This window comes from Podarcis cretensis (assembly GCF_951804945.1).
Source record: "Podarcis cretensis genome assembly, chromosome: 12".
NCBI lineage: Eukaryota > Metazoa > Chordata > Lepidosauria > Squamata > Lacertidae > Podarcis > Podarcis cretensis.
Window position 1 is genome coordinate 510,538 of NC_137181.1, and position 22,414 is coordinate 532,951.

Genomic DNA, 22,414 nt, shown 5'->3' on the forward strand with positions numbered 1-22,414 from the left:
CAAAGTTCTTAACCCAAGGTAGTATTTCTGGGTTAGCAGAGTCTGTAACCTGAAGCATATGTAACCTGAAGTGTATGTAACCCGAGGTACCACTGTAGAGGTTTAAAGACTCTCTTAAGGCAAATCTTAAAACAATCCAGTATAAACACCGATAACTGGGAAACATTGGGCTGCAAGTGCTCCAGTTGAAGAACAGCCTTTACCAAAGGTGTCATAGGTGTTGTGGACGTTGAAGACGCTCGAACTCAGGCTGAAAGACAGAAATGTGCTAAGAGGAACACACGCTTGGCAAACCCACGTGATCCACTCCTGCCCGGAAACCTATGTTCCCACAGTGTAAGGACGTGTGGATCCAGAATTGGCTTCCACAGTCACTTACTGATACAAGCATGTTCATGGAAGACCATCTTACTCATCTATGAGGGATTGCCAAAGAAGAAGAAGAACGATCAGACTCACCATAGCCTGATAGGAAACCCAACTCCTTAGTGGAATGTGACCCAGGCTGAACAGATAAACTGCCAACCAAGTTTGAATGTCAAACGGACATGTAAATTAGAGCTGCCATATGTCCAAAATTTCTCAGACATAGTCAGAAATGGCATTCGGAAACAGAGTCTGGGCAGAAATTGCTAAGATGTCCAGGAAAATACGAACATATGGCAACCCACGTCAGTTCCCCAGAGTTCCGTCCCCCCTACTTGGCTGCAGTGGCCCCCGAGACCTGGAGGGATTACATATCATCCAACATTTCTCCAGTGGAAATAAGGAAACCTAGCCAGATGGGCGGGGTATAAATAATAATAAAGTATTATTATTATTATTATTATTATTATTATTATTATTATTAACATACATACATACCCCACCCATCTGGCTGGGTCTCCCCAGCCACTCTGGGTGGCTCCCAACAGAATATTAAAAGCACAATACAACATCAAACATTAAAAACTCCCCTAAAGTTATCTCTAATGCTCATTTTACTATTTATACCCCAGCCATCTTACTGGGTTTCCCCAGCCACTCTGGGTATCTTCTGACATACATAAAAACATAACAAACCATTAAACATTTTTTTAAAAATCGCCATAAAATATTGCCTTCAGGTGGCTCAGAGGGTCAGATAACTCCATCCCCTCCAACATTTCTGCAGTGAAAATAGGGACGTCCTAAGGGAATGTGGGACATTCCGGGATCAAATCAGAAACTGGGACGGCTTCTCTAAATCAGGGACATCCCTGGAAAATGGGGACACTGGGAGGGTCTGGGATGAGGAGTGGGAGCGACTTCTCCTGTTGAACTACCACCTGAGTGGGAGGAACAGAGAAAGGGCTTCTGGGACCCCGAGTTCGAGGGGCAAGAAGGGGAGTATCCAGCCTTGTCTTTCCCCTACGCCTGAAGGTTGGGGGGTGGGGGTCTAGTCAGGGTTTCTGTCCCGGGTGAAGCCTCCCCAGGGGGGCAACTGAGGCTCCCAGCCTGGAAAGCCCGGCTGCCTGGCTCTTCCCACTGAAGACGGGATCCCCTGTGGGTTTGCTGCTGTGCGGGAGAAAGAAATTCTGGAGGGGAACGGAGGAAGAGAATCGGCTGGACTACCAGGCACATCCAGATCCCAATAGACTGCAATCTACTCACAGTATGAAAAAAACTGGCAGTGATCTACCCATTGTAAAACAAACAAACAAACAAACAAACAAAAAACTGGCAGTGATCTACCTTTTTTTTTGGAAGCTAAAGTTGTTGGGCTCTTTTTTGGAAAGGCAAAGTTGTAGAGCTTTTTAAAGGAAGCCAGAGTTGTTGAGATAATTTTCGGAAGCTGAAGTTGTTGAGCTTTTTTAAACAAAACAAACCAAAACATTTTTTAAAAAAGATTATCGCTGAGGCTCCAGAGATCGTCCTGGATCTACCAGGAGTACCCCAAGATCGACCAGTAGATCACACTCTGCCTGTTGGACATGCCTGATCCCTGGGGTCCCTTCCAGCTCTGCCATCCTCTGATCCCTTTCAGGAGCTCAGCTGGAGTCCTTTCACAGGCTCTGTGTGATCCACCCGCAGGAGAGCCTTTTCCCTGCCCCAGGCCGATCCCTGGCCAGCCAGGACTGTGACCAAAGGGCCCTTCCTGCTTCAGACTCACAAAAAGCATTTCTTCGCCTCACGTGGAACCGCAAAGGACTACAAAACTATCATTTCCTCAGACGAGTAATCAGACAAAAATAAAACTTGTGAAGCTTACTTGGGAGTAAAAACTCGTTGAAAGGGAAGAACAAAAAGGGGTGGTGGTGGCAAAAAGCCTCAGAGAGAGGGGGAAAACCCATTTTAAAAGGAGACCAGAGGGTCTTGGCTGATCTGAGGGAAATGCCGTCTTTTAAGGACCCCGTGACCAAAAAAATCCCATTTGAAACCTGACCTCAGATAGACTATTGCTGCACCGGGAAGTTCTCCTTTGGAGAAACATTTTGCTTTGACTGGAAGGGATGCTCACTTCCCCTTTGCTCCGAGGTTTCCTTTGTACTCAGATGATAGACGTCCTTTTTATGCCCTTGAGGGATAAATGTGTTGCGGGGGGTTTGTTTGCAAAGACGCACCCGGGGTGCCCAACTGGGCCTTGGACCCCGGGGACAGAAAGCCCCTTTTTGGCCCTGGCTTGCCTTGACTCTGGTGGGACAAAGGAAGCTGGTCTGGGGGGTCAAACTCCCCTGAGGGAACCCTCCGCCTCTGAGGAGAAAAAGGCCCCATTATTATTATTATTATTATTATTCCTCAGAGAGGGCCTTTCCCTCCTTGCTGCCTCTTCTGGCGCACAACCTGGAGGATCCCCCCAGGCCTGGCATCTCCAAGGGTCTCGGCCTCCTCCATTGTGCCAACATGGCGAGGAGAGAGGTGCCCCCTGAGGCAAAGCCACCCTGGGCGCAGATGCAGAGGGAGGGCGGCCAGGCGGCCAGACACCCCAGGAGAGCTGGCACCCAAAGGTGCCGCCATCATTCAGCCGGGAGGAGAGAGCACAGAGGAGCCACGAGGCCCGCAAGGTCCGCCATCACATGGCGTTTCCCGTCTTTTTCGGAAAAGGGAGGGAAAGGCCTCCTCTGCCGCCTCCCTGGGCTCCTCCTGGGCCGGCCTGGCCAGGGGGGGAATCCAGCTGCCCCTAAAAATGGAGGGGAAAGAGAAAGAGGGAGAGAAGGAAGGAGAAATGAAGGAGAAGCTGGGAGGAAGGGAGCAGCCGAGAGGGAAACTCAAGGGGAAAACTCCCTCAGGAAAGCGGGCGAAGGAGAGGCCCAGGCCCAGGGGAGTGTTAGAATTCCTGCTCCATGTTCGCAGTCATGGGATTGTTGTCTTTCACATGACGGTGGATGTTTTGACTCCACCGAGTGGGAAGTGACGGAAACAAGATGTTTGTGTTCCGTGAAGTGGGACTATTGTCCTTTGTCCTTTTTCTCTTTGCTGTCTGATGCTATAGAGAGAGGGAGCCATGTTGCAGTGCTCCCTGTGTGTTTAGATGTAGATAAAGCAGATTAGCCAAAATGCTGAGTTGCTGAGAGGTCTGTCATGCGCATGTTGCTCAAACTCTCCGGATCCCTAAGTGTGCTGGTGTCTGTTGGCATCGGTTGCTGTGATGTTCGGGCAGAAGAAAGCTTATGAAGCTCCCAAACAATCGACCAGGAGGGAGGGAACATGCCAGTCGGGCATGTGTCTCTATCAGAGTCCTACTCGAGTGTAGGCTGAACTCCTGACAGGGAGACCCTCACCAAACTGGCCCCCCAGGAAGGCTTTCTCCTTCTAAGACAGAGAGAGACACAAAGACCCCGCCATCCCTGGCTGCAGGTGGGAGAGCCTGCCTGCCTGCACCCCTCAGAAATGGCGGACACCTGGCCTTGGACCGAGCAAATCTTTCAGAGACAACGTTGGTGGGATCATTCGGAGTTGGAGATGCGTTCAGAAGTGGTCCACGTTTCACAAGCAGACACTCAGGTTAGTAGCACGATAGCTTGGTAAAGGTGCATTGCGGTTTCCCTGTGAATGTCCTCAAATGCTCTGCGCTTCAGTCAGGGCCAGATTGAGGTTGGATGCGGCCCTCAGCAGCTCCTGAAGGTAACGGGGCCCTTGCTATGTCCAGCTGTCCTTTGCCCACAACAAATTGCTGCTGTTTTTTTGTATTGAATAGATGCTAGATGGTCATTGATGGACCTAATGTATGGGGAGGCAACCTGAGGCCCGGGGGCCGAATCCATCCCAATTGCCTTCTCAATCTGGCCTGTGGAAGGTCCAGAATCAGTGTGTTTTTACATGAGTAGAATGCATCCTTTTATTGAAAATGCATCTCTGGGTTATTTGTGGGGCACAGGAATTCGTTCATTTCTTCCCACTAAATATAGTCTGGCCCCCCACAAGGTCTGAGGGTCAGTGGACCGGCCCCCTGCTGAAAAAGATTGCTGATCTCTGACCTAAAGGGTATCTAAAGCACATCACAAAATATGTATTTTATCAAAGTCATTGCTGAACTGAAATACAACTAAGAAGAAGTATATTAAGAGTGAAATAATTATGAAGCTCTAACTTAAAATGCTTTTTTTATTCATAACAAACTTAATAATGCAAACACATTGGCATTTGGCAATAACAAAAGTTCCTTTAGAAACACCATTTACAAAGACTCCTCATCTAGTCTCTAGAGCAGGCATCCCCAACCTTCGGCCCTCCAGATGTTTTGGACTCCAGTTCCCATCATCCCTGACCACTGGTCCTGTTAGCTAGGGATCATGGGAGTTGTAGGCCAAAACATCTGGAGGGCCAAAGGTTGGGGATGCCTGCTCTAGAAACTTGCTAGAACATGAAACAATGAGATGATAACTACTAAAAATTATAAAGAGCAGAATGTAGGCACTCTATATCTAGAAAGGAGCAAACCAGTGATATTTTAGGGAGCAGGCGAGCAGGCAGAGCCCATTACTTAGGTACATCATAGGAGCCTACACAACACCAAACACTGTTGCTGTATGTAGGTTTTATTACATTTTTTAAAATCTTATATTTTGGAAATGTACATCCAGGTTTTTTTCCTTTAAACTTTTTTGAGTGGGGCCCTAAGCTATAGCTTGTTTAAATCTAGCACTGACTTCAATCGGGAGAATGCTGCACTCGCAGAGCTGAGGCGATGCTGGATTTTGGCATCAGTGTCAGCCATTGTGGGAAGACAGCTGCCCAGGTAGGAGATGTGATCAACATTTCCCAACGTTACACCACTGAGTTGGATTTGTGGTGCTGCAGAGATGTTATTTTGTACTTGTTGGTGCAGCACCTTGGTTTTTTGGATGTTGAGCGATAGGCCAAGCTTTTCATAAGCTTCTGTGAAGATATTTAGGATGGTTTGGAGGTCATCTTCTGAGCGTGCAAACACCGCATTGTCCTCCACATCCTGAAGCTCTAGGATGGAAGTTACTTTACTTTGTGCCTTCTCAGATTGAAGAGCTTTCCATCTGTTCCACATATGATTTCTACTCCAGTGGGGAGTTTCCCTTCGACAAAGTGTAGGATCATGGCAATGAAAATAGTAAATACAGTTGGGGCGATAACACAACCCTGTTTAACACCTGATCCCACTGTGAATGGTTCACTTTGAGAGCCATTGTTACCTGCAGTTGTTGCCATCATGTTATCATGGAGGAGCTGAATGATGTCCACAATTTATCTGGGCAGCCAATTTTCAGAAGGACAGTCCACAAGGCATTACACTTTACAGTGTCAAAAGCCTTAGTCAGGTCAATAAACGCCATATACAGGGGTTGGTTTTGCTCTCTGCATTTTTCTCTCTGCTGTCGAGTGGTAAAAATCATGTCCACTGTCCCCCTAGAAGGCCAAAAACCATTTTGGGGTTCAGCAAGGCTTGCCTCGGGTATTGTTAAGAGACTGTTTGCTAGGATCCTTGCAAGAATTTTGCTGGCCGCTGCTAATAGAGAGATGCCTCGATAGTTTCTGCAATCACTTCTGTCACCTTTTAAAAAGAGATTGATGATTTTGCCATCCCTGAAATCTGCTGGGATCTTCTCTCTCCCAGATTTTTTTGATGAGCTTGTGAAGTTACTGTGTAAATTCAATTCCACCCACTTTGAAGACCTCAGCAGGTATCCCATCAGGTCCGCTGGCTTTGTTGTTTTTCATTTGGTTAATAGCTGTGCACAACTCTCCCAGATTAGGAGATACTGCAAGCTCAGGGTGGAATTGAGCTTGCAGGGCAGCGGCTGAAGAAGGAGCAAAAAGGGTTTTCTCGTGTGTGTTTCTTGTGGCTGATTAGTTGCTCTCCCAGTGCAAAGGTCAGAGGGGGCAGGGTTTCTGTTGAGGTAGGTGATTAGCTGTGGGAGGAGCTTATCAGAGCTTGCAGGGCAGCGGCGCGCGCCTAGCAGCGAGTGCAGTTTAATCCATCTCTTAGATTTAGGGGAGCTAGTCTCAAACGTTTGTTGAGGGAGACCTAGGGTGTTTTGGGGGGAGTTATTTGTCCTGTCTGCACGCTTCTTATGATGGAGGACTGCTGTAGCCACCCCCAATGACACGTTCTCAAGATGGAGAGTGAGGGAACAGCTGCAGTCGCCTGCGGTTCCTGCGCAATGTTTGCCATCTTGCCAAAGGTTGCAGGCAGCTTTACCTGCAGCAATTGCATGTTGGTTGCCCTCTTAAAAGACAAAGTCCAGCAACTGGAGGAACGTGTGGTTACGCTCCAAAGAATTAGAGAGCTGGAGCTCTTCTTGGAAGCAACAGAGCACACCATCTCCACCAAGGAGGAGACAGGGGACTCCCCTGAGAAGGAGGCTAGTTCACCAACACAGGAGCCAGATATCTGGAGAAACGTGACTCAAAGAAGTAGGAGGCCCAGGGTTCGCTCTGATTGTTTAGAAATACACAATCGCTTTGAGGTCCTCTCCCCTAGCATGGAAGACGAAGAGCAGACTCCATTTGAGGATCTCTCCCTCATTACAGTCGATCAGGTATATGAAGACGAGCAGCAAAGTCAGTCCTCAGGGAATGTGCAGGCGACCTTGGAATGGACAGCTCACGGAAGAACCCCGACCAAACCTAAGAGGAGGCGTGTAGTGGTGATAGGGGATTCCCTACTGAGGGGAACAGAAGCAGTGATCTGTGGGCCTGACAAGATGTCTCGGGAAGTGTGCTGTCTCCCCGGTGCTAAGATCCAAGATGTAACTGAACGACTGCAAGGAATCATAAAACCCACTGACAAATACCCCTTCCTCTTGGTTCATGTGGGAACCAATCACACTGCAAGCAATAGCCTCCAGAAGATCAAAAGAGACTATGAGGCTCTGGGCAGGAAATTGAAGCAATTAAATGCACAAATTGTCATCTCATCTGTCCTCCCAGTTGAACGACGTGGCCCAGGGAGAGAGGGAAAAATAGTGGAAGTGAACAGCTGGCTTCGCAAATGGTGTAAACAGGAACGGTTTGGATTCTTAGATCACGGACTGCAGTTTCTTGAAGATGGACTTCTGGCAAGCGATGGGCTGCACCTCACAACGGTTGGGAGGAATGTTTTTGCCAAAAATCTCAGAAACCTCTTCAGGAGGGCTTTAAACTGACTAATGTGGGGGAGGGAGACAGTGCTCCTGAAGGCAGGAGTCTATCAATTGATGAAGGTGATCATCCAAATGTCATAGACCAAATGGAGCAAACAGCACGCAGACCTAGTGGTGGGAGGAAAAAATCCTTAAATAAGAGACACGGGGGAATGATTAATGGACTTCAATGTCTGTACACTAATGCGCAAAGCATGGGAAATAAACAAGATGAGCTTGAGCTCTTGGTACAGCAAACTAAATATGACATAATAGGCATCACTGAAACCTGGTGGGATAACTCCCACGACTGGAATGTAATAATGGAGGGATACAATCTATTTCAGAGAAACAGACCAGACAAGAAAGGAGGAGGAGTGGCGTTATATGTCAGGGATGTGTATACCTGTGAAGAGATCCAAGATTTAGAACCTCAAAGCCAAAGTGAGAGCATTTGGGTCAAAATTAAGGGAGAGAAGAATAACAGGGATCTCATTGTGGGAGTTTACTATAGATCCCCAAGCCAAACGGAGGACATAGATGATGCCTTCCTGGAACAGATGGCCAAGCATGCAAAAGGAAGGGAGATAGTAGTAATGGGGGACTTCAATTACCCGGATATTTGCTGGATGTCAAACTCAGCCAAGAGCATAAGGTCAAACAGATTCCTCACTGGCCTTGCAGACAACTTCATTGTCCAGAAAGTGGGAGAAGCAACAAGAGGAAAAGCCCTTTTAGAATTGGTCCTAACCAATGTTGATGACCTGGTTAGTGGGGTAGAAGTGGAAGGATCATTAGGCGCGAGTGATCATGCTTTTCTGAAGTTTACTATACAGCGGAAAGGAGCAGCCAAGCATACTAGGACTCAATTTCTTGACTTTAAGAAAGCCGACTTCATAAAACTTAGGGAAGTGCTGGGTGAGATCCCATGGACAGTAATACTAAAAGGAAAGGGAGTTCATGATGGCTGGGAGTTTGTTAAGAGGGAGATAGTAAAAGCACAACTTCAGGCAATACCAATGAGACGGAAACATGGAAGGTGCCTAAAGAAGCCAGGGTGGCTATCTAAAGAACTTTTAACTGAGTTAAGATTAAAAAAGGATGTGTACAAAAAATGGAAAAGGGGGAAACCACCAAAGAGGAATTCAAACAAATAGCCAGCACGTGTAGACACAAAGTCAGAAAAGCTAAAGCACAGAATGAACTCAGGCTTGCTAGAGAGGTTAAAAGCAACAAAAAAGGCTTTTATGGGTATGTTCGTAGCAAAAGGAAGAACAAAGAAACAGTGGGGTCACTCAGAGGAGAAGATGGTGAAATGCAAACAGGGGACACAGAAAGGGCTGAACTCCTCAATGCCTTCTTTGCCTCAGTCTTCTCCGATAAAGAAAACAATGCCCGACCTGAAGAATTTGGAGCAAATGATTCAGCAGAGGAAACACAGCCCAGAATAACTAAGGAGATAGTACAAGAATACTTGGCTAGTTTAGATGTATTCAAGTCTCCAGGGCCAGATGAACTGCATCCAAGAGTATTAAAAGAACTGGCAAATGTGATCTCAGAACCACTGGCAGTCATCTTTGAGAATTCCTGGAGAACAGGCGAAGTCCCGGCAGACTGGAGGAGGGCAAATGTTGTCCCTATTTTCAAAAAGGGGAAAAGAGAGGACCCAAATAATTACCGCCCAGTCAGTCTGACATCAATACCAGGGAAGATTCTGGAGCAGATCATTAAGCAAACAGTCTGTGAGACCTAGAAAGGAATGCTGTGATCACCAATAGTCAGCATGGATTTCTGAAAAATAAGTCATGTCAGACTAACCTGATCTCGTTTTTTGACAGAATTACAAGCCTGGTAGATGAAGGGAACGCAGTGGATGTAGCCTACCTTGATTTCAGCAAGGCATTTGACAAGGTGCCCCATGATATTCTTGTAAAGAAGCTGGTAAAATGCGGACTTGACTATGCTACCACTCAGTGGATTTGTAACTGGCTGACTGACCGAACCCAAAGGGTGCTCATCAATGGTTCCTCTTCATCTTGGAGAAGAGTGACTAGTGGGGTGCCACAGGGTTCTGTCTTGGGCCCGGTCTTATTCAACATCTTTATCAATGACTTGGATGATGGACTCAAGGGCATCCTGATCAAATTTGCAGATGACACCAAACTGGGAGGGGTGGCTAACACCCCAGAGGACAGGATCACACTTCAAAATGACCTTGACAGATTAGAGAACTGGGCCAAAACAAACAAGATGAATTTTAACAGGGAGAAATGTAAAGTATTGCACTTGGGCAAAAAAAATGAGAGGCACAAATATAAGATGGGTGACACCTGGCTTGAGAGCAGTACATGTGAAAAGGATCTAGGAGTCTTGGTTGAGCACAAACTTGACATGAGCCAACAGTGTGATGCAGCAGCTAAAAAAGCCAATGCAATTCTGGGCTGCATCAATAGGAGTATAGCATCTAGATCAAGGGAAGTAATAGTGCCACTGTATTCTGCTCTGGTCAGACCTCACCTGGAGTACTGTGTCCAGTTCTGGGCACCACAGTTCAAGAAGGACACGGAGAAACTGGAACGTGTCCAGAGGAGGGCAACCAAAATGGTCAAAGGCCTGGAAACGATGCCTTATGAGGAACGGCTAAGGGAGCTGGGCATGTTTAGCCTGGAGAAGAGGAGGTTAAGGGGTGATATGATAGCCATGTTCAAATATATAAAAGGATGTCACATAGAGGAGGGAGAAAGGTTGTTTTCTGCTGCTCCAGAGAAGCGGACACGGAGCAATGGCTCCAAACTACAAGAAAGAAGATTCCACCTAAACATTAGGAAGAACTTCCTGACAGTAAGAGCTGTTTGACAGTGGAATTTGCTGCCAAGGAGTGTGGTGGAGTCTCCTTCTTTGGAGGTCTTTAAGCAGAGGCTTGACAGCCATATGTCAGGAGTGCTCTGATGGTGTTTCCTGCTTGGCAGGGGGTTGGACTCGATGGCCCTTGTGGTCTCTTCCAACTCTAGGATTCTATGATTCTATGATTCATCTCTAACTTGTTTTTGAGGAATTTGTGAGAGGACCTCAGCAGCTGTGGGGGAATTGCAGTTACGGAGATGTTGGTAATGTTCTTTCCAGTGCAGTGCAATACTGTAGCTTCTTTATCTTTATCCCAGGAGTAATAAATGATGCAAATATATAGACCACATCTTCTCATGCCATTTCTGCATCCCGAAAAGAGCACAATAATTTGCGGGAATATCTGCAACATATTGTTTCTTTTTAGTGGTCAGAATATGAGTTGTTGGTTTGTGAATTGGCTGAAAGAGAAACCAAGGGGGAACAGGACAGAGCAGAGTTAGTGTATCAGTCAGAGTCCTTGTCACTCTTCCGTTACCAAGGGAACCATAGAAAGTGTGGGTCTGTGGATGGACATGGGGGGGGGGGAGTTCAAAGCAAAGGTCCTCATTGGTCTTTGGATTCAAATGTAGATCCACCAGACTGAGCCCCTGCTGCTGGTGGGGCTAGCAGGTGGGAGTTCTGGAGGCTTATTTCTTCTCTCACCCTGCTGTAAAGTGTATGCACTTAGTTATGCCAAAATCTCAAGGGGGGGGGAGGGGGGGAGTGTCAGTGCCAAGAGGCTCCTCCTACCCTTTAATGAGGCTTTATTTTCCCCACGCTTGAGGCTTTGTGTTATTGCTTATTAAATTTGTATGCCGCACTTCATCCGAAAATATGAAACAAGAACACAAAATCATAAGAAAACCAGACCCATTACCCCCCTCCCACAAACACAGGTGACAGCAAAACTTGCAAGGTTTTTAGCTGGGGCAATTAGAATAAGATCCACTATATGACTATTGATTCAAAACCCTACAATGTATTTTATATAATCAACTTTTTATTTTTATTTTTATTCGTTGTATGTCGTATTGTTGTTTTATTGCTATGGCCGATGGCTGATGCAAATAAAGATTCATTCATTCATTCATTCTGCCTCATTCTGCCCCTCCCACAAACACATTAAAGAGGCCAGAGAAAGTAAATCAGCCAAGGCCTGGTTAGAGAGGAACATTTTTGTTGTGGAGGTGGGGTTTGTGCAAACAAAACCAATCTCCTGGCAAACTGGGAATATCCCCTCGAACACCCAAGTTTAGGGTGTCCCACACCTTTCCTCAGCAGTTTCTTTTTCGAGAAAAATAAGTGACTCATGCAAATGTAAGCTAATCTTTAAAATAAAGAAAACTGTAACAATATAGTCGAAACAAAATAAAAAAAATTCCTTCCAGTAGCACCTTAGAGACCAACTAAGTTTGTTACTGGTATGAGCTTTTGTGTGCATGCACTCTTCTTCAGATACCTTCTTCTGATATTCTTCAGGTATCTGAAGAAGTGTGCATGCACATGAAAGCTCATTCCAGTAGCAAACTTAGTTGGTCTCTAAGGTGCTACGGGAAGGAATTTTTTATTTATTTTGTCTTGACTACGGCAGACCAACACGGCTACCTACCTGAAGCTGTAACAATATAGCATACAGGGAGAACCTAAATACAGCAGGAGGCAAGTCTGAGGCAAGAAGCAAGCTGCTGCTGGTCCCTCTTAATGTACATTTTTAAGGGAACAGACCCTGAAGGGAGAGGCTGATCCTGGAGCAAAACACACAAGCCCCGCCCACCAGGGATCTTCTGGATCCCCAAGTGCAGGAAAGTTGTTGTCTGCCAGGGGAATCTCAGAAATCCCAGGTGCCCTTTCCAGCAAGCGAGATCCATCCGTTGTCCTCTCCTTAACTTCCCCAAAGAAAAAGTAGAGTTTCCTGCTGTGTCCCTCCATGGCCTCTGTCCAGTTCATACCATTTTGTAGATGCCTGACATGGTGGAAATCTCCTTTGAGATGTCAGAATCACTCCTTCCAGCCAGAGGAGGATTCTGTTCTCCACAGTCATAATTGGGAATGTTCCTTCCCCTGCCTGCAGGCAGCTCTCTGTAAACAAACAATAACCGTCCATAAAAATGACAAAAGCAGTTTCTTTCCCAAATAGGTTTAATCTTAATTGCAAACGCAGTAATAAAGAGTCCACTTGTTGTTTGTTGTAATAAAGAGTCCACTTGTTGTTTGTTGTTTGGGTGTTGTTGTTTGTTGGCTGGCTTGGGTGGGTAGGTGAGGGAAAACTTTTGCCTTCCTTTCCTCCCTACCCCTCTCCTGCATTCTTAGCCAGCTGCTTTTCTGCACACGCCTCTCCTGCTCCTTGTCCCTTCTGTGTTTTTCCTTCCCTCCCCACTTAAAATGTGGTTAAAAAGCATGGATCCACATGGATCCTCAGGATCTTTGCATTGGGTCAGCCCAAATTCACCATCAGATCACATAGCATGTACCATGGCAACAGCCTGCCCCCCAAAAATCACGCACCCACTGTTGCCTGGGGCTGCAGTGGTGCAAAAATGTGGTTAAAAAGCATGGATCCACATGGATCCTAAGGATCTTTGCATTGGGTCAGCCCAAATTCACCATCAGATCACATAGCATGTCCATGGCTACAGCCTGCCCCCCCAAAATCACTCACCCACTGTTGCCTGGGGCTGCAATGGTGCAAAAACGTGGTTACAAAACATGGATCCACATGGATCCTCAGGATCTTTGCATTGGGTCAGCCCAAATTCACCATCAGATCACATAACATGTCCATGGCTACAGCCTGCCCCCCAAAAACCACACACCCACTGTTGCCTGGGGCTGCAATGGTGCAAAAACGTGGTTAAAAAGCATGGATCTACATGGATCCTCAGGATCTTCGCATTCAGTCACCCCAAATTCACCATCAGATCACATAGCATGTCCATGGTTACAGCCTGCCCCCAAAAAATCACGCACCCACTGTTGCCTGGGGCTGCAATGGTGCAAAAATGTGGTTACAAAACATGGATCCACATGTATCCTCAGGATCTTTGCATTGGGTCAGCCCAAATTCACCATCAGAGCACATAGCATGTCCATGGCTACAGCCTGCCCCCCCAAAATCACGCACCCACTGTTGCCTGGGGCTGCAATGGTGCAAAAACGTGGTTACAAAACATGGATCCACATGGATCCTCAGGATCTTTGCATTGGGTCAGCCCAAATTCACCATCAGAGCGCATAGCATGTCCATGGCTACAGCCTGCCCCCAAAAAATCACGCACCCACTGTTGCCTGGGGCTGCAATGGTGCAAAAACGTGGTTACAAAGCATGGATCCACAGGGATTCTCAGGAGTTTTGCATTGGGTCACCCCAAATTCACCATCAGATCACATGTCTGTGGCCACAGCATGAAGCACAAAAATGATACATCCACTGTTTCATTCAGAATGTTTTTTCCCTTGTTTTCCTCCTCTAAAAACGATGTGCGTGTTATGGTCAGGTGCGTGTTATAGAGCGAAAAATACGGTAATTTTCCAAATCAATACAAATCAAACCACATTAAATTAATACAATTTCTTAAAATCAGGTTTCCCACTCCTGTTCCAAACATATGATCATCATCATTTCCTCACATTGCTGCATCATTTCTTATTTAGAGTCCCGTTGAAATCCTTCACTTGCCGTTACAGCATTCTTCCAGCTGGCTGCTTTTTCCACCATCTTATAAATGGCCAATGCATTTCACATGTATAGGCCTTCATGTACAGTGTTGTTCCAGACCTGGTGTGCTGGGAGAGATCATTACGATCTTCCATTGTTCAGTTCTTTGCAGTTTTTATCTGGGCGGCACAAGGTCACATTCCATCCCTTCTGCTGTTTATTGACTAGGCTATGAGCTGCAGCCATAAATAACTCACACAATGCATATCCATACTCCGCCATTAAAATTCCTCTCTTGAGTTCTTCCTCGGCACACAGTTAAAGATAAGATCTTTTCTCAAATTCAGCCTCTTTGCCAGATACACTCAGCAGCAGGTCCTCCTTCCTTTTTCAGTGCACCAACAGCATTCCTAGTCTTCTCCAGGAATAATTTTAAATAAAGTCCATTCAGGCTTTGTCAAGGGGGGGAGAGCATAGTAAAACCTTGTTAAATTCCTTGTTAAGCATAAATCAAAAGCCTCCCTCCTCTTTTCCGAAGTAGCAAACAGAAAAACATAACAGTGGCTACACACGTCTCTTTCATTTTGAGGGGAGGGCAAGAAGAAAGAAGAGCATTTGAAAACCACAAAAGAGCACAAAGCACCTTGTCGTCCCCCCCCCCCCCACTTCCTTTCCTGGCTGTTTTTAATGTTCTCAAGCTTCAAAGAAAACATTCAGATGCCTTCAAAGAGCCAAGCCCAGTTCTTTTGGCAGCTGACTGATTGTATCAGAATTGCACTGAATTAACAAGTAGAATGAGGAAAATTAAAAATACATTGAGAAAGCATAATTAAGACATACATTTGTAGTAAATAATATACAAGACAGTATGTAAGCTGCTATTCCTAATCGAATGAAAACAACATAATATTATCCACAAAGATTAGTGTTTATTTAATTATCTTACTGCAATTATATCCAATCCTTTTCTGTCAATTACACAATAAAGATTGGGAGATTCATGCTCCGTTACAGGAGTGTAAATGAACACAGTCTCTATCCAGAGAATAAAACAGTAAAAAATGAATCTCCCACCCTCAAAGTTTCTGAATTGTTTTGCCTTTGCTTTTGGCTCAGTGGTTTGGCTCCTTCAATCCGATGCCATCTTAAGTCCTTGTTCTCAGGTGCTCCTTTGTATTTTAATGTTCCATTATTTTAATGTTGTATTTTATTTTTGTTTTAAAGTTTGTAATCATTCATCTTGTTTTTATTATTGCTTGTAAGCCGCTCTGAGCCCGGCCTTGACTGGGGAGGGCGGGGTATAAATAAAAAATTATTATTATTATTATTAGTCCAAGAGCTTGTAGTCATGGCAGTTATTATAGGTTCATTTTCATCATTCATGACTTATGCAAAATGAAGAGAGATTTATATTGATGGAACGTTAATCCAAAAACAACTATGTGTGTTTCCTTTCTGCAGTGTTGGGCAGAATCAACATGCAATACTATACAAATCCGATGCCATCTTAAGTCCTTGTTCCCAGGTGCTCCTTTGTATTCAGATCAGGTCTCAGCAGAATAACGTAGCACTTGGGAAGGAAGATGCAGCCCAGGAGCCCAGCACTGGAGGCCAACACAGAGAAGATCTGCACGGCCACCATGTACTTGCCCTTGGTGCTCAGGTAGGTGGGCACAAAAGACACCCAAACACTGCAGAAGACCAGCATGCTGAAGGTGATCAGCTTGGCTTCGTTGAAGGAGCCAGGCAGCTTCCTGGCTAGGAAAGCCACCGTGAAGCAGATGGCAGCCAGGAAGCCCAGGTAGCCGAGGGCAACATAAAACATGGCCACAGAGCCTTCGTTGCATTGCAAGATGATCTCTTCCGCCTGGGAGTGCATGTCGGGATCTGGGAATGGGGGAGAAGAGCCCAGCCAGATGGTGCAGATGAGAACTTGCCCCCCAGAACAGGAGATGACAATGGAGTTGGCCAGAGTCTTCCCTAGCCATCTCCTCACCCTGTTCCCTGGCCTTGTGGCCAGGAAGGCCAGCACCACCGTGATGGTCTTGGCCAAGAGAGAAGAAACAGCAACGGAGAAGATGATGCTGAAGGCCGTTTGTCGGAGAAGGCAGGTCGCTATTCTTGGTTGCCCAATGAAGAGGAAGGAGGACAAACAGGAAAGCAGAAGGGAGGCGAGCAGGATGTAGGAGAGGTCCCGGTTGTTGGCTTTGACTATTGGGGTTTCTTTGTATTTAATGAAGATTCCCAACACAATGCCTGCTGTAGAAGATAAGAAGAGGACAATGGAAGCTAAGGTGATCCCCAGATGTTCTTCATAAGCCAGGAAGGTCACAATCTTGGGGACACATTGATCTCTGTCCTTGTTTGGATGCTGATCTTCTGGGCATTTGGTGCAACGCTCTGCATCTGAGGAAGAGGAAAAGAGTGGCTTCAGCATCTCTTACATCCATGACCACCTGTGCTCCGGAAATAAGAATGTGTACAGAGGTAAAGAGGGGCAAGAAATTCTTTGTTCCCTTTTTAGCAAAGGGCAAGAATGCTTCCTCTCTTGTAATCCTTCTCACCCACCTTCTTGGTTGGACATGGTTCCTTCCGGACAAGGATCACAAGCATAGCAGCAAACAGGCTTTCCTTCTGGAACCACCTTTGCAAATCCAGGTGGACATGTTTTGCTGCACCTGGAACGAGGCACGGCCTAACCATGAAGATAAGAAGGTGCATGGAGAATCAATAAACATGATAGGGTGGGGGGAGAAGGTGAATTTTGACACTTTGGAAATTACCTAATAGGATCTCTTGTCCCCCTGACCCTGTCCACTTTTTGCACAGAAGCATCTCTTTGTTCGTTTGTTCATGCAAGTTTTATATCACACGTTTATATACAATTCAGAATGTTGGTGCTGATCTTTAAAGCCCTAAACAAACTTGGCCCTGTACGCTTGAAGGTGTGTCTCCTTCCCCTTTATCCAGCCCTGACCCTGAGGTCCAGCTCCAAGGGCCTTCTGACGGTTCCCTCCCTGTGAGAAGTCCCATTACAGGGAACCAGGCAGAGGGCCTTCTCGGTGGTTGGGACTTCCATGTGGAACAACCTCCCATCAGATGTCAAGGAAATAAGTACCGTATTTTTCGCTCTATAAGACGCACTAACTAGCTGACTTTTAGAAGGCAGTCCTATACAGAGAAGTATTACATTTTCGAGGTTTTATTGTGCGTTTTTGGGAGGAATTAGCTGCTCGTCTTGTACCAATTGGCTGTTCAGGTCTTTAATGTGGTTTTGCCAAACTTTAGGATTTGGGTAATCTCCCACATGCCAAACCACAGGGTGCAAACGCCTGGGTGTAAGATTTGGGGTTTAGAGAAAACCAGCCACCAGCCTATTTTGATGCTGGGGGGGACCGGACAGGAGAGAGAGAGAGAGAGAGAGAGAGAGAGAGAGAGAGAAGAAGAAGAAGAAGAAGAAGAAGAAGAAGAAGAAGAAGAAGAAGAAGAAGAAGAAGGAAGGAAGGAAGGAAGGAAGGAGGAAGGAGAGGGGAGGGGAGGGGAGGGGAGGGGAGGGGAGGGGGGGAGAGTGCTGCTGGCTTTCCTCCCCAGGCGGACTGAAAGTGAGAGGGACCTGGCTGGGAAACATAGTCTGCCTTTTCTCAGGATGCCTGGGCGCTAGCGCATTCTTGAGCCTCTAGATTCCTCTCCCCTCTCAGCTGCTGTGGCAAGAAGGAGCAGCGCTGGCAGCTGAAACTGGGTGGAAAGGACACCACTGGTCCCCCTTCTAAGGTCATTTGGCAAAAGAGGCTCCAGGAAGAGGATGAGCAGGATCTCCTAGCCTTCTTCCTCGCTAACATCCCCTACCTTGTGAAACTTCTCAGGCCACTCAATGGCTTCTGGGTTGATGGTGAACTTGATGCCAGTAGATGCCTCTCTCCTTATACTGCCAATCTTCACTAGAGCACGAGACCTATTGGAAACATCACCCAATTCATAATATCAAAGTCAGGAGGCAGCTCCCAATTCTCATCCAAACATATTGTGGCCCTGGAGGTATTCAAACACTGGATTTCTTTTAAGAAAGGGTGGAGCTGGAATGACAGGGAAAACAGCAGTATTTCATTGTTCCTCACTTGGAGCAAGTGGCTCTCCAAAATAAAATTAGTACAAATAATAAATAAGATCAATACAAACGACAATAAAATCATTTTATTTAAAAAAAAACAAAATGCCTAACAGACACTTTGGTCTATTAGAAGTAGCTGAGAGAACATCATTTTCACAGATACCCCTTTTATTTCTAGTGAAGATTGAATTCATATAGCTCCGTTCATCCAAGGATCTGATGGTGGATTACAGCATAATTAAAATTCTTTATGTTGCTCTTGCACATGACATCTGGTGAAAGGCCTGTGTCAGGAATGTGGCTCACCAGAATGAAGGGGAAGAGTCAGACTTAGAAATTGAACTAAGTGAAAGAGGGACCGACTCTGCAGATGAAAGCTGGCTGACAGTTGAGAAAGGGCAGTTCAACACTCCCACTTTCTCAAGGAAGATACTGTTAGCTCTTAAGAAGAGGAAGAGTTGGAAGGCAGCCAGAGTGTTGCTAGGCAATCAGCAGATAAGCAGAGGTCTGAGACTGTGTCAAGTGAAAGTGGGGAGGGCAAAGGCCAGCCTCTCAGTCCCCATTCTAGGAGACTGGATAAGATCAGAGGGCAACGGAAGGGCAAGAGGGGAAAGGCAGGAATTTGGCATCCTTCCGGCTGTGGGAGGGGTGAGGATTCAGACTGACCAACTATCGTCCAGGCGAGCAGGTGAGAAGCCGTGCTCTGGAAGTGTTTTGTTGAAAATAAATGTACATTAAGCTGCCAGAGAGTCATTACTTCTTGTTGGGGCTTGCTTGCCTGCCAGAGATCATTACAGGCTGTATCGCAGTGGAACAGCATCTACTTTTCACACCGAAGGCCCGTGCTTCAATCTCCAGCCCCTGCAGGTGAGGCTCTGTCTGAAAGCCAGGGGAACAAGTCCCTGGAGGCAGCACTGAGGTCGATGGGCCAGTGATCTGACTCGGTATAAGGCGGCTTCCTATGCTCCAAATGGTCATGCCTGCACCAAGTAAAATGGTTCAATAGCTGCATTTCCTTTCATCACCATGAATGCTACACAAAGTGATAAGGAAAGGCAATTCTTCCGAGGTTAGAGAGATTCATCAGCAGATTCAACAAGTATTTCATGTTTCCTAACTGAGCAGGTGCTACAGGGTCACTCCACAGAAGGCCTTCATAACCCCCACAATCATCATCTGATGGACTTGTTCATGCGCACGTCTTCTACAAGAAACCATACTGCAGTCCCTTTATTATGGACCGCAAAGACCTCCCTTTCTGGAATGGGATGATTAACAAGTGTTTCTGCGTCTGTCAACAAAAACCAGTCCCTGTTGAATTAACTGTTTTCCGTAATAAAGGAGAAAGAAAGCAAGCTCCAGCTTACAGCGTTAAGTAAAAGCAACAAAGAACTGGATTTATTGTGTGGATTGAGAAACTTTTGTCTCACTCCTACTTTTATTCCACAGTTGGGACAATGGATTGCAGTTTGCAGAAGGAGGAAGGAAATACCTGCCATGGCTGAAGCCTTCCTTGCTCCCATTTGGCTCCTCCTCCCACCATCAGCATCCGCCGTGGTCTAGATGAAAACGCAGCATTCAAGGCCTGGGCTGCAGCTTGAACATTGATGTAAGTGCCATAGCTGTCAGCAGACAGGACTCTCTCAATCTCCCCTTGGGGCAAAGCCCCCCGTTCCTCCATCTCTCTGCATCTTATCCGGCCTTTTGGGGATAACACATGCTTGGAATATGAACAGAGAAATGCTTCCCACAAAAAATAGAAAAGATCGGACAGTGGTCCATCATCACTACATTTGGTGCTCCCTATTCTGGTCTTAATTGCGAAAGAGAGAGAACCATGAATGTACTGGAAGAATGTACAAGGGAAAGTCAAGCTGACGCTGATGTCCTGGAAAGCTGTTGTGATCCAGACTTTGGCCCCTATTTCCTTCTCATAATACATACATATTTCCATTATTAATATGATTCTCACTGTATCAGTTACATAGCAAACAAATACCCCAACTTGTCTCCAGTTGAAAAGAGCTTCACTTGGGTTCAGCAGTTGCTTTAAATCCTCTTCTGCGAATATTTTTGACAAGGCAATGCAGATCCCTCTTCTGATCATCAGAGGTGTCATAATGCTCACAAAGCTTTCTCCACTGTCATTGTCTGGAGCCAAGAGACCAATCCAGTTCCATCCGAAATGGAGGAGCAACTCCACTATACCTTGGTACTGAATTTCATCTTTGGGGAGCATCTGGTAGAGGAAAGGGAACTGTGTTTTATCTTCAAGAACCTGGGCTGTGAAGCCATAACTGAGCTGGTGAGGAAAGGAAAGAGTAATTGTTTTGCTTTCAGGAAGGGAGCAGATATTTAGTAATCTGAAATGATTAATATCTAACCACAGTTGTTCTGGTGGGGCTAATGGGAACTTTATTCTGAAACAGCTGGTGGTGTCAGGAACTGTTCAGATGAGAAGAAGAGGTGAAGACCCTCAAGAGTCTTCCAGGGAGGGGGCAGAGGAAGACAGCATGGAGCCAGGATCGTGGTGGTAGGAAAAGGACAGAGCCCAGAAGAAGAAAAGAGCTGGGGAATGTTGGAAGGTGAGGAACAAGGGCAAGGTAGCAGATCCACCAGCCCTGAAGAGAGACAGGAGTCAGATGCAATGGAGACAAGATCGGAGCCAGTTGAGACTAGGTCCCTTGGGAGCCTGCTAGATCTTCCTCCTTCCTCTAAAACCAGGCGTTTCACCCACATCACAGAGCAGAAAACGACCCAGAGGCAGAAGGGGTCCCTTGGCCGCCACCGTAGGCAGCAGGAGGGGCCTGATATGCAAGCTGGGGCAAGGAGGAGGGGGCACACTGGGCAACAGCTCCAGCCTGGAGGGAACATACTTTGTGGTTCTCTGTCTCTTTCTTCGTTTGATATTAAGAAGGGAAGGGATAAAGATGCTCTCTGCCTGCCTGGTTCCCCTTGCCAGTACTTTGCCTGTCAGCTCCCTCTCTGTTAGGTGGAGGCCAAGTAGGAAAAGGCTCAGTACATTCAAAAAGAGTATGGATTCCATTCCATTTATTATATTTCTGTGTTGCTTTTGATTCACAAAAATCACAAAGCGGCTCATGAACAGCAAAAACGTAATAGAACATCACAAATGCAACATAATTCATATAGAATAATTTACAAATCCTCAGTAAAACAATTACGTTTTATAAGACACTCTTAACAAAACAACAGTACAATTTCAACAAAAGTGATATTATAAGATTAACAAAATAATATGCTATGGGACAATATTAATACCCTTAACAAACCAGCAACCAGAAATGACCTGAGCACTCTTGAATTCATGCACCCAGTCTCCCCACCGCATGACTCATGATCTTTCTCTCAATTCAGTTCACTAAAAGACGCATGCAGATAATGTCCATGGCAGCAGCTCAGGGCTGGAAGGTGGGGCAAGGCAGGTGGGAAAAGCCTTGGCCTGATGGCCATCACATAGCTCAGGGTTTTCCCCCTTAACTCCCCCAGGAGAAAGTAGAGGTTCCTCCTGTGTCCCTCCGTGCCCCCTGTCCCATTCATACCTGTGGGATTTTGTAGATGCCTGACATGGTGGAAATCTCCTTTGAGATGTCAGAATCACTCCTTCCGAGAACAGCCAGAAGGGGATTATCTTCTCTGCAGCGATAATTGGGAATGTTTCTTCCGCTGCCTGCAAGCAGCTCTAGCACGGCATCTGAAGTCATCCTGGCATCAAAATAGTTCTCATAGAGGTTGTAGCCAAGGGTGATGTTGGGTAAGAGCCTGAGATCCTGGTTGATCTCCTGGATGGTAAAGAGGAAGGAGAGGGTGTGCCAGTAATACCTCGGCGTCTCACTGGAATAAGTGGACCAATTAAAAAGAGTGAAACGGCTACTCACAGTTGAATGGAAACAAACATGATATGATACACAAAGATTAATCTCTATTAAATTATCTTTTTGCATTTATATCTAACCCTTTTCTATCCATTATACAATAAAGATTAGTAGATTCGTGCTCCAATCCAGGAGTGTAGATGCACACAGTCTCTCTGCAGAGAATAAAACAAAGTAAGAAAATGAATCTCCCTCCCCAAAAATTTGTGAAATACTGGGAAGTTGCTGCAAATATTTTGCCTGTGCTTTTGCCCCAGGAGTTTGGGTCCTTCAAAGGGGGGCTGTACACATTCCCCAGCTCTTATTCAGAAGGAAA

The 22,414-nt window shown here is 46.1% G+C and overlaps 1 pseudogene across 1 annotated transcript; it reads right to left on the reverse strand.

Annotated features, from left to right (window-relative positions):
- Positions 1–15,438: 15,438 nt before the first annotated feature.
- Positions 15,439–22,000, reverse strand: LOC307199301 (vomeronasal type-2 receptor 26-like; annotated as a pseudogene). Its single transcript, XR_013843881.1, has 5 exons — positions 21,766–22,000; positions 19,695–20,504; positions 17,941–18,167; positions 16,663–16,789; positions 15,439–16,500 (listed from the first exon to the last, which is right to left on the reverse strand). The product of XR_013843881.1 is annotated as a vomeronasal type-2 receptor 26-like (transcript).
- Between the last annotated feature and the right edge of the window lie 414 nt (positions 22,001–22,414).